The sequence below is a fragment of the Melanostigma gelatinosum genome (assembly GCF_949748355.1).
Source record: "Melanostigma gelatinosum genome assembly, chromosome: 3".
In the NCBI taxonomy this organism is placed as follows: Eukaryota; Metazoa; Chordata; class Actinopteri; order Perciformes; family Zoarcidae; genus Melanostigma; species Melanostigma gelatinosum.
The window spans coordinates 20,473,432-20,486,470 of record NC_136636.1 but is presented as its reverse complement, the minus strand read 5'-3'; positions in this window follow the sequence as shown (position 1 = coordinate 20,486,470).

The following is a 13,039-nucleotide window of genomic DNA, read 5'->3' as shown; positions in this document are numbered from 1 at the left end:
GTAATCGGCAAGGTCATTATTAGCGAGATCAGTTGCTCCTCCACTCCTATTCATCACATCAAGACTTAATTGGATTGCTAATTGATGTGTAGAAACCCATGTAATTGCACTAAAAGGCACTTTCTGCTAGGCTACCGTGCAGGAGAGGGGCGGAGTACGCTCACGCTGTCAGACACATGGTACAGTCTGCGCAATGAGGTCACATGGTCAAACATGTGACATGCCAGCTGACCATGTGAAACACAAACCTGAACCAAAGGTGTAATGATGTTCACGATGCTGTCACAATGTCAACAGGGAAGGAAACATCGACGTAAACATACATCCGTAGTTGCAAACACACACACACACACACACACAGCGATTCTTGGAAAAAAGAAAATTCTCAGCTCCTGATATTTAACAGTTAATGCAAAAAGGGGCACTGTAGTCTGAGAATTATACCAGCTAACTGATGGCATGCAGTTTAAATTAACATGGTCGATCAACCACGTAATGGACCACAATGAGACGCCATTCAGACTGGAACTAAAGGATCCTTGATCTGGCAGCTAGATAAAACAGAAATCTAATCTCAATTAAGAACAAGTCCTCTTCATTAAAGTCATTACTGTGTCTCATGGCCCCACTGGAACCACCACAGAAAACCTTCAGCACTCTGCTTCAGTGTTTTCCCTTGCTTTATTTTCTTCCCTTCCTTTACTGTTGAAGATAAATTGTGATGTGTTTGAAAAAGAAATTGAAGAGTAAAAAAAAGATGAATTCAGTCCCCGTAGTATAGGATTCACAAACATCTGGTTGGTTTCATACTTTGTTTTGTCCCCTCTGTGACACCTTATATCTCTTGCACCTAGATAGCTACAATCACCTCTGGTCTAAAGTCTGTTAGAAGTTTTCCAAATGATGGGCTGAATAATACATTCTGTCCTGTGCTCCCTGTTGGCATTTAAATGTGTGTACTTTCTGCATGACTCTTAAACACATTGAGTTGTTTGTGCACCAATGCTCCATGGCAATTTGACATTATTTTTATAAATTGTATCTCAACACAAAGAGACATGTGACAGTATTCTGGCTCGGCGATACATTGCTCGTGCTTTAGGCCAGCATGTGGTGGCATGTATAGATTGTAAAGCTTTGTATTGATAATCAGCAGTGGAAAGCCGATGGAGATGCCAGATGACATGTACATTTACCTGGAACTTCAACACTCGTCACCTGCTGTCGGCTAATTAGCTATTCAAATAGTATTTCTTTCTTCCTTTCACACAAAGAGTGTTGCATTTCACCCTCAAGTTTGAGTGAAGTTCCTGTTACACAAAAGAGTGTCCTAACTACACAGAAGTACAATAAATGAGATTTTGCGTGGTAGCATTACTACTGTGGATTTATGGAGAGAGAGATAGAGCAAGAGAGGCAGAGAGAGGAGACGACCTGACTGTGCAGATGTTACACAAATGTCAACATCAGCTTCCATCTCCAATCCAACGAAAATCCCATCATCAAATATTTGCCGTAGCCGTTTCCTCTGTGTTTCAGTTCTCACCCAGTCGCTTCTTGTCAGTGTCAGACTTAACAACGGCCTGTCAGGTGCAGCATATTGACACCTCATTGGGCAAAATAGTCTGTGCTGACAAACGCTCACTACTGCACAGCCAGTCTGGTCGTACCCCGGGCATGTGAGATGGGAGTGAGGGGAAATCAGAGCAAACTGTCAGCCTCACTCTGAAACTGAGTCTGAATAGGAGTATGAGAAGGTGACCTCTTGCTTGTGTGGCGTAGGCATTTTGTCTTGACATCTGTCCCTTTTTTTTTTGCTATTTTTTCAGCCATGGTTTGTGTACCAAGGGCCTGAGGCTGACTTTTTGGCTGCATGACGCCATTCAGAAGGTGTAAGAGGAGGTGGATCACAGTCCTTTGGATCACACGCTACAAGGGGCGCTGCCTCATCAGCTTTATACGTAGCTTTCAGTGCCATCGCAGAAACATCTGTCTGTGGTCTTCTTCTTGCACCTTAGCTGTGGCTCACAGAGCCACTTTATGGTGAGAGTACCATCTGGCACAGTGCTGCCTTTTTGCTCTTCGGCACAGAGGTGTGTCGTAGGACAGCAATCCACTCGTGGGTCTGCAGTTTGATCACTATTTCCACCCAATCTGGGGCTGAGTGTGAATAGGTCATTGCATATATATAGGCCCAGCTAGGAGAAGAGCCTGTTAGAGGTTGCAGCACATACAAAATAGGAGCAGAAGTATACACTCCAGCTTTATGAAAGTGTGCGTCGTCCTGCAGCTTCATGCCGAGCGCGCCCCTTGTTCTCGGTTCAGTGATTTGAGGCCGACGAGTGTGAGGACTTTACGCTCATTTATGGGGCATTTTACTCCCTGTTTGGGCAGTGCATTGATCTACACACATGCTCATCAAACTGCAGTTTCATCCAGGTAACATCAATTAATCTAGATCAATCTTTTTAGAAGGTAAAACCAAAATCAATGTTTAATGTTATCACTCAGGCTTACGACTTCTTGGTTCAACATACATGAATACCGTCCTTACTGTGGTTACATGTGTGCTTGCACTTCACAACAAAAAAGATCGATGTCAGCTGAGCTGATTTGTCACATTAAAATCTATGGGAATACTAAACCAGACCACATAAATAAAACTCAGGGTGTGAATTTTTTTTTTTTGAAGGTATAATGATTGGATATTGTTCTATGTGATGGGAGCAGAATGCCCGACGAGAGACATTGAGTGCCGCCACCAAACAGGATATTGTAAATGAGAAAGGGGTGCTGTGACTTTGCATTCTCAGATTACACTAGCGTACTCTTATGTATGCCATTCACTTTAGTACAAAGCGACGCACACATGGAACAGTCACTTTTACACGATGGGACTGCACGTCCCATCTCTCATCTTGTCCCTTTCGCCCCCTCACTCATGTTTCCTCCTCAGTCTGCCACATCCTCTTGTTTCCTTCTTTGCTCAACCTTTGCTATCGCTAATGTGACAGTGGCAGACAATAGCTTGTGGTGCATTTAAAAGGATCCCCACCCACTAATTAGCAAGAGCTCTCTGGGCCTTTGATCCTACGTCCCTGTGTTCTGGATGGCTTCCTGGTCTTTGAAGGTAGCTGTGACGAAAAAGCTGCTTTCAACTACCCAGAATCCTTTGGCTCTGGCTGTGTGGCTTGGCTTAGCTCACCACAGGCCTCTTAGGGGGAAAGAGCTGTTCCTGCAATCGTACATTGTGCCTGGCAGCAGCGACTGAGGGTGTGTGAGCTAGATTGTAGGCAGGGGATCTTGTGGCGCAACAGCACATTTCAAAGGAGGTGGCGATTACCCAGGGCCCTTCACACAGGAAAGGTGTCGGAGGTCAAGTCTTCCAGTTTGATATGGATATTTTGACCCTCCTGTAATATACAAGCAATGGGTCTAATCATTTTCCACGAGCATCATGGAGTTCATGTTTCGTCTACCTCCAAGATCCTGCCCTCTCTTATCCTCAGCCTGTGTTGCCAACACAACACCATGGGAGTGCTGTGGGTTATACCTGTAATTAATATGTTATGGTATTCTTGAGACAGGGTTTCGGACATAAACAGATGAATCACTTCATCAATAATTAATGAGTAGATATTTAATCATTCAGAATTATAATGAGCTTTACTCCTGACAGTCAACTGTAAGCCACGATGCAAAATAACATCTTTAACATGAGTCAAAATGTTTGACTAAAAATGTCAGGCAAAACACTTGAGTCTGAGTCTCCAACGATGAAGAGAAGGCAGAGGGAAATATTGAATTTAGTTGCCTCCTTTTTCAATATTCCTTTCATCATGCAAGTGCTACCACTTCCCCAGGTGCACTGAGTGGCACAATGCAGGATAAAAGGGAATAGAACTTATTATTTTTTCTCGATTTTTCAAAGGCACATTGTGAGCAGCACAAAAGGGGCGAACTGCGCCATTTGCAAATCTGTTAAGCCCTGAGGGAAATCTGCTGGTGGATGACATTGAAGTTAAAAGTGCACAGCGAGTTGCCTACAATGCTCTTTAAATCGTACATCTGAGCAGTCTTCCTGCGTATGAATTTGAGTGGGAGTAAGGCCCTGTACACAAGGCTGTTACAGCAGAAGATATAGTGGTGGAGGCTGCTTCATCGTGATTGACATCATCTTTTCATTGGAATCCAGCGAGGGAGACAAAGATAGAGGGAACGCAAACACAATCCATGCAAGTTTAGGGGGAAGTATTGCATCGATTCTGTCTATAAGACTGTGTTTTATCCTTCGTCAGAAAGCAGTTCTGCCCAATAAGCTCTTTTGAGACGATGGCACTCGCAATACGGCTTGCCTGTTCTGTCTGCTGAAAAATCAAAGCAGATTAAATTCAATCCTAAAGCTGACAAAAATCGAGTCTGTTAATGTGGAAAGCACGGCTGTGTGGCGGTGGCTACAATGGAAGGCTTGTGCACATATAGGTTTTGTTTGTGTTTTCGGAGGAAAATGCAATAGTGCCAAATTTCCATGACAATGGAACATTGTGTTTTGTGCAGAGTTGCAAAATGCAAGGCGGTATGACACCAAAACAGTTTTGTCATTGCACTTGTCTTGCTTGATTCAAGCATTTTTCGACGAACTTTCACCCTGTGTTTGTCCTCTCCTCTTCTCTGAGGACACCATGCTAAAATTCAAAACATTCACCTTATTATGTTGTTGTTTTATAATGTATTGCATAGCATGTACATCATCATTTTAATGAAGAAAAAACCTTAATGTATCACATGCAGCCACTGGATTGTATAATATTTCATACCCCTCTTTCCACCATTGCATACTAAGTCAACTGTAGCAGTAGTCATGGCAATAATGATAGCACATAATTAGGGTCTCGTATCCCTTAGCTTCTGCCATAATTACAGTCTCCAAACCAGGAATCCCTATTTGCATGTTTCTCAATATGAGAGAAACTCATTAATTGTAGACAATTAGGATTAAGAGTATGCAAAGCTTAACTGTAATGTGGGAGCTAACACTGAATATGCCTTTTTGTTTGCCGTAGCAGAGACATCCTCATCAGTTCCTCCCCCTCCTTGCGGCTAATTTTGAAAGAATGTCTGTGTGCAGATGCAGATGTGGCTCGGATGTCTTGCCTCTAGTCTCAATGCATGAAGCGGAATATGTTCAGTTTAGCTTTTTATACAGTGTATCATGTTCCTTTTGTCTTTGGTTACGTGACCTCTTTCGGTCAAGTTTTGTTTCTCCTCAACCGTTGCACGTGTGTTATACATATGTGGCATGAAGTTCCACAAAAACAACATATTATTCAAATTGGTAGCATAAGCACTGTCTCCATTCCATGTTGGCAAAAGTAGTGATTTAATATGACACCATGTGCGCGCACACACCTACACACACACATGCACACACACTCTCACACACACACACACAAACGTAAAAAGTCTGGCGAGTAGAGGGGGTTGCAGTTCCAAGATGGATGTCGCCTGTACCAAACAGTGTCCCATAGGAGGAAACATTTATTATCCTGGGTTTTTCTTTCAGATTGTTTCTCAAATTAAATAAGTAGAGTGCTGCTGCAGTAAAGGCAATAGAGTAAAATGGGTGAAAGATTAATCAGGGAAACTCTATTACCACGACAGGAATTCATGTAAGAGGAAGTTGTGGCATGATGAATGGCTGTATGGAACATGGACTAAAGAAAAGGACAAAAAGCAGAAGTAAGTCTACCATGACAAAACTAGTCAGCAAATCCCAGTGCGTGTGTCCCCATACTCCCAAAGGAGTTGCTCCCTCTTCATTTATTTACAGCTGTCTGCAGATAAACAACTGCAGCTCTTGTGAGATGCCACAGCCAGGGCCTCCCCTAATGATTATGAAATGCATGATCAAAAATGGTGTATAGCACTCTTTTGCGTGGAACATACACACACACAAACTGGGCAGGCACAACAAACCAAAACTTTCCTCCATCTAGCTCTTAATTTCCACACTATCAAAAATGCACACTCAGCGCTCCAGAAAGCCTCCCCCTCTCTACAGAAGGAACTAACGCTTTCCTCCTTTCCTCTGTGATTTATACCGGCAACATCTGTCAGTAGCAAACTAGGCTTTTTGGTGACCTTCCATCGTGAAATATCTACACTGGAGAGAAAATGTGATCATACAAGGTTTGTTTGTGTGGGAATTAAAACATGTCATTGTGAGACTTAACTTACTGGCTGCAAAAAACTTACAAGTGTGTTAGTTTATACGGCAAGGACAAGGACACAGCAGACGAGGCGACATCTGCATCCTACCTTTTTGCAAGGTTTGAACATGAAAACACTTTAGCAGTTTGCACTTTTAAGAGGAAGCCGATTGCTTTAACCTTGAAGGTTTCAGCTCTCGTGTGCTCTCATCATAACCCAAAACACCACACAGTTCAATCCTGTCGCACAAAAGCTTCAAACACATTTGTTCCATACCCCGGGGCTGCCAGCACTGTTCCTAAACAAATGGCTCTGATCCCCAACAGACGACAGTCCTATCATACAATGCCAATTCACGATCTGAAACTGTTGTTCTGTGAATCCCACAACTTAACATGGGAAACATGCACACTATTGGATTAAAGTGATAATCTAGAAGCCTGTTTAGCATGCATTGAGGGATATATTCAAGAAGATTGGTCAAACAGATGAACTGGCTGGTGTGAATGTGACTGCGTTCCACTGTTCATATTCTGAGATAGAAATCAGACAATATGGAAATCATGTTAAATTCGTTCTGTGTGAATTCATGGATGAAAGATTGTGCAGCACCAGTGGTGCAGCAGATGACAGCAGGAGCTATGCGATTAGAAAATGACACAGAGACAGTCATTTGTAGTTGTGATAGTGTATTTTAGCAGAAAAATACTTCTGGTCATTGCTGCTAACAGTATATAGAGCTTTATGGGATAAATGACTGAATATTCTTTTTTGACAGTGAGCAGAACGTGAAATCAATATAAAACCGTTAATAAAAGGTCAACATAATAAACAATAATTCAAAAGATAAATCGATTATTCATTGAAACAAATGGCAGATACATAGCTCTATATTCTTTGCATACATGCACATCATACTTTTTCTCATTTGTATAGAATGCCTACAGCTGGAGCAACATAAGAGATAAAGCTGTTCAACCATTGTGGGGCCTTCCGTTGCAGACTACTCACAACTCTACTGTATTTACAACAGAATTAGCTAGAAATCAGCAGTGTGACATGCAGGAAAATAAATACATCAACTCTTTGAATGTTTAGTGTAACAACACACACATTAAATGATTTGTTCAATGAAATAAACCATCATTTATTCTAATAATAAAGGCCAACAGTCCAAGGGCATATCACAAGCAGTCATGACAAAATGTATTCAATTTTTCCTTGAAGAAATGCACGTAATAATCACATCTCTGACCGTGCTCTTCAGCTTGTTGAAAGGGAGATGTGCATTCGATTCCAAAATAAGGGATGGATGAAGGACCATTTGACTCTCTCTGTCTTTGTTTTCTAGATTCTTTCTTTACATTTTTTTCGGCCACTAAAAGTTCTCGGATGAAAGATCACTTGAACTGTCCAAGCATGACAAAATAACAATATAAGTATGTCAATTATAAATAAAGTGAAAATGATGGCTGTGGGCAATTTGGGAAAGGATTCTATACCATGACATCTGAACATCGTATGCCATTGCAGAGTGGAATTCACTGTCACACTGTGAATATTAACACGCTGTAGCTGCTAAATACAATGTTCATGTTGTTTCATACCTCAGACTTTCATACACTCCTTATTGCTGCATCTATTTAGTGGTTATTTACACAGAAGGGTGGACTTGTGTGTGGCTTGTGTTTAGATATGAGTTAATGGTTTGATGACTTAGGACTGAACAAGCCAAATATCGAAAAAGGACAAATCAACTTTGACTTTTACACAAAGTACTCACTGTGACATCATTTGGACTCTGTCCTAATGACATCACCCTCCCCAAAGCAGAAGATTCTTGGTTGGCAAGAGCAACATGTTTAGAGAAAGACGTTGAAACCCATTTTCAAATTGTGGGTCTGCTTCCACTTGTGATGTGATGATCGTAACTGTATTTCAGGATTTCTTGTACAACAGCAGAGAAATAAGACAGAGGCTTTACTGTGGCTTGACAGCTTGCATTGACACCCTGTACATAAAAACATTATACTCAATGGGTATTAGATACATAATAAGTATGTCACACTATGTTTTTATTAAGTCAAGACATTGGCCTTCATATGTTTTAAAAATAGACTAACACTCTGATGAAATGCAAGTACCGGGGAGAGCATTGTTTGCCGAAACAATGTACAGGCGCAGGTCATGAAATGGAATCTTGATCAAGTTTTTTTCCTCACCTGACCAGAGCTGACTGGGACTTTTGTTTAGTGTTGCAGTGTGAGTTGGTCAACTGGTGTCCTTCGTTACTGCTGCAGTTCGGTGCTTCACTTGACTAACGTGAGCTGTAGTTTCTGTAAACCGTTTCAACGCTTTTGTGAGGTATTTGAGGAGTATATGCAAAACCTATGATTACATTTTCTAATCCCAAATGCTCCTAAACGCGCGTCTCTTTTGACGATTGTGCTTAACATCTTCAGGGTGCTGACTGTTGTTGAGTGCTGCTTATTTTGTTCTCACAACATGACTTCAATATTTTCATGGGTCGCATATCTAATTCAGAGTCATAGCGGGTAAGAATGAGGATTCTCATGAGATTTGATTTTGTCCCCTAACCCTAACTTGTAACCATATTTGTCTGTCAAAAACAATCAAAGCCTGAGGTTGTGAGCAATGTACGACTTTACAGCTAAACTGAAATGATCCCCCTCGCAAAACCTTGAACAGGGTGGTAGCTTACATCTTCTCAGAGGAGAATTGTCCAAAGAAATAAGGTGAAGCATGGTGCAGAGGATTTATCCTCCCTGCAGTCTTTTTTGAAGAAGAGTTATAAGTATTGACATGGAGAGTGAAGAGACATAAGCAGCTTGGTGGTAAAACTGAAAAAAAAACATGTACGTGCAAAAACGTGCACCCCTGAGAGACAACACAAAAATGAAAAAGGAGTTTTAAAAATGGGGAAGAGGAGGAGTAGGAACACTCAAAATAATAATAAAGAATACAAATAAGCATCCTGTCGGGCCCTTTAAACACACCTTCGCCATTCGAAGATTGTTTACCTCAACATCTGTGCATGTCAAACTATTCTAGTGCTGCAGGACTAGACAGTTGTGAAATGAAGCAGTAAAAGAGAGCCTTATTGATCATTCCTGTCTATGCTAGGGGACTACTGGGCAGAAAACATCCAATGTGTAGTGGATGAGTGCATCTTGACTGAGCAGCATAGGTCACATAGCAATAACAGTCCAATTTCTTGTGTTAGAAACATGCTATTGCTCTCATATGTTTATAATCCCACAATTATGATATATTGTGTTTGGATGAGGTGCATATAACGCAGGCTCATTTGAACTCCCACACCGCTTTACTTGCAACAATGCTTTTTACACAGTTGTTATTGTTTGTGATTTCTAGCTTTGTTAAATGCTCTAAACTGTAATCAGTTGTAATAATGAGGCTTATGGGCTGAATATGAGTATGTTTAACCATTAAATTATAGTCCGGATGCAGCGAGACACAAGATTGTTTTGTTATTGTGTTTACTGCCGTTATTGGTGAGGCATTTATCACCATGAATGTGTGATTATTCTATATATTTCAGTCTTGCTAAGAATACTAATACTAAGACCAAGAACTCAGGAAACACCATTATTAAAGAACATCAATGAAAACAAGCAGACGAAAGACTGCAAAAAACACATAGGGTCTATTGTCATTGGTTTCAAAATAAACGAGAGGGCACTAAGAGAGCACGCACCTCTGCCAAGGCCAGTCTATTTCAAATGTGGCATGTATGGATTCTTCCTTGGCCCATGCTACACCCCTCTATTACGTTTAATGACAATCGGGCCTGCAGTTTCTCTGTAATCCTGCTAACAGGCAAACAACCCAACCAAAAACATAACCTCCTTGTTGGAAGTCGTAATGAGATGGTAAAGTCAAGCATCTATGTTGTAATTTATATATTATTTTACTACATCAAACGATAAAGCTTTATTCAACATACACATACAAAAACTGAATACCATGTTTTTCTCTTGTCAGACATGGTGGCAACATTGGACACAATGGCTCAACCTCAGACTTGGATCAATAACATTCGATCAACGTGTCTAGCTCACATTGGCCTTAGGAAACCGACAGACAATTCTTCCGCATGCATGGATAGTGCAACAAATAAGACAAAATAATCCTAAAACTTTTTATTGTTCATGTCAATGTTATCTTGAAGGCATTTGAAGGATTTCCCTTGAAACATCACAAAACCTATGATAATAATCCAAAAGATACATTGCTCATTATACTACACACACTGTATGATGTTGTTGGAGTTGGCTCCTTTAACATAAAGGAACAGTGTCACACTATCCAGTAGCTACCGAATGATGCGAAATCCTCAGCTACACAGGAAAACTACATGAAGCAGAACTGAATATAAAAGGAAAACCAGATATTGCTTTTTCTGGCTATAGACTGCAGAAAGACATATATACAGTGACACATGTGATGTCACCTCTTTATTGTAACACAGCATTTTGAAACAAAAACATTTCAATTGCCGATTTTGTTTTCAGTTTCAGTCAAACGTGAGACATTTCATCTCTTGGAACACAGAGGATTGTGAAAGGAGAAGGGCATTAAACGGCAGGAGTCGTGCGCAATTGGCATGTTCCGGACGGGCACACGGTCCAAACGGGCAGTGAACTCGTGTAACTATAGACCATTTTCATAATTGTAAACATTCCAAATGTGGCGCAGTGTAACTGATGAAAGAAGGACGTGTCATTACGTCATCGTGACACCGTTCTTTTTTCCACGTACCGGTAAAGGTACAGATTTATAGAGGCTGATGCATTTGGGGATTAGCACCACCTCCTCACAATAATAGGAAACATAATTGAGAGAGCTGGCTCATGTTAACCATCCTAAATATTATAACAAACATCAACAGCTTGATGGTGTGTTTGTTATTGATGAAAAAGATTCATTTACAATTCAAATGTAGAATACTACCGTACCACACTACTCCTGGCATCAATGTGACTTCACATCAATGTGACTTCAGTGCCGTAATGAGCCTTAATTTATTTTGGAGTGTATGTGAATGATAAAAGTTGACGGGATGTAAACATGGACTAAAACTATTGCCTAGCAGTGCAATTCCATTGACTCTGCCTATGAAGCAACAAATCTGTCTCTGTGTCCTTCACATATCTCAAGAGCTGTTCATCCCATCTACCTCACACTAGGCAGGTGTATTGATGGGGACCAAGGGACATGCAGTGATGGATTTGGTACAATTAGGACACACGGCAATGTTAAATATTAATAAACGCTCGACTTCAGGGCTCTGCAGACTGAGTCAAGTATGTCGCCTGACTGCATCGAGGGGCCGACGGCTCATTAACTGCAGGTCACTATTGCTGCTGGGTGCTGGATATAGCCTTCTAACGCTACACGAGTGCTGGATAATGCTACAACCGAGCTTTTCTTCACCTCCCTAGAGTCAACGAACATGAGAAGATAACCTACAGAACAGTACTCCTCTGCCTTTGCAACCCAAATTGTGTAGGTTTGTCATACTAACGTATAACGTTATCGCTGGCTCTTCCCCAAATTAAATATATGCTCCACTTTATAACTGCGGTGGTTATGTTAGCGCAAGCGATTAATATTTGGAAATGAATACATCCCCTAAGTGTAATTCACTGGTGCTTCTGACTGCGAGTAGCCAGTATGTTTTTCCCATTAACCAGACTGTATTTCTGAGTAGCTGCAGTCGGATGTTTGAACAAACTGTATCATCGTGATTGCTGAGGACCAAAAGAAGTGCAGTGTTGAGAGTGAAGCTGTTTGTTTGAGCAACTCTTGAGAAAGTTGCAAGCAGCAGTGCCACAGGCTAAACATTCAGCCAGTTTTGAATAGGCACTGCACTAGTTTCCAACAAAAAAGAGAAAAACAATGTTTCAACAGGTGTCTGGCATTGCAACGTCTCAGTGATGGTTCTAGCCAATCAAGAAGTCCAGAAGATCTTATTCTCGTTTATTGGTCCACAAATTGTAAATACTTGACAGCTTACTCACAAACTAAGACATATCCTCACAGGTTTTATTGACGGCTTCAGGAACACTTTTTCCTGTCAACAGTCAGAGAAGACAGACAGATTAAATGCAATGTACAGCCTCTTCAGTGTCTAAAATGCCCCGAGCTATAGAAAGGCAAACAGTGCCCTAATCAGATTATAATGCTTTCATTTCGTTTTAAAGGCAAATACAAATTGGTGTGAAAGTGAGAGAATTTGATCCTGAAGGCACAATGATTGTCACCTTTCTCTTTGCTTCAAAACTAGACGCTTGTATTGCTATTCATTCCTTTTTTACTGTTCTGAAACTTGACCAGAGTTTTGTTTCTACAGTTTTAGTTCCTTCTTTTCTTATTTGCATAATGTTTGACATATTTGAGCAATTTCTATATATGTAATCACATTTTGTCTTAAGAACGCAGTTGAAACACAGTGAGCTACAGTGTGTTGCAAAGGTGCACTTATTTACTGTTGAATATTATTAATATAAAAAAGAAAAAAATCATCTCTTTTCAAAGTAAGACCGAATTTTTTTAATGCTGTCGGACTGGCAATGGCGGCCAATGCAGTGACCAAACTGCTATCTCCGCCGCCCACACTTCTTCTGTCTAGAGAGTATTTTTCGAATGGAAGAAGACCGCAGTGAAGAGGACATGGAGCGGTGATACAACACTCTTGACATGCACATAATTGTCTTTGGCATAATGTGAAATCATCACAACCCAATGTCAGGGGTTCTCATTTCTGGCAAATCGAAAGTTGGGT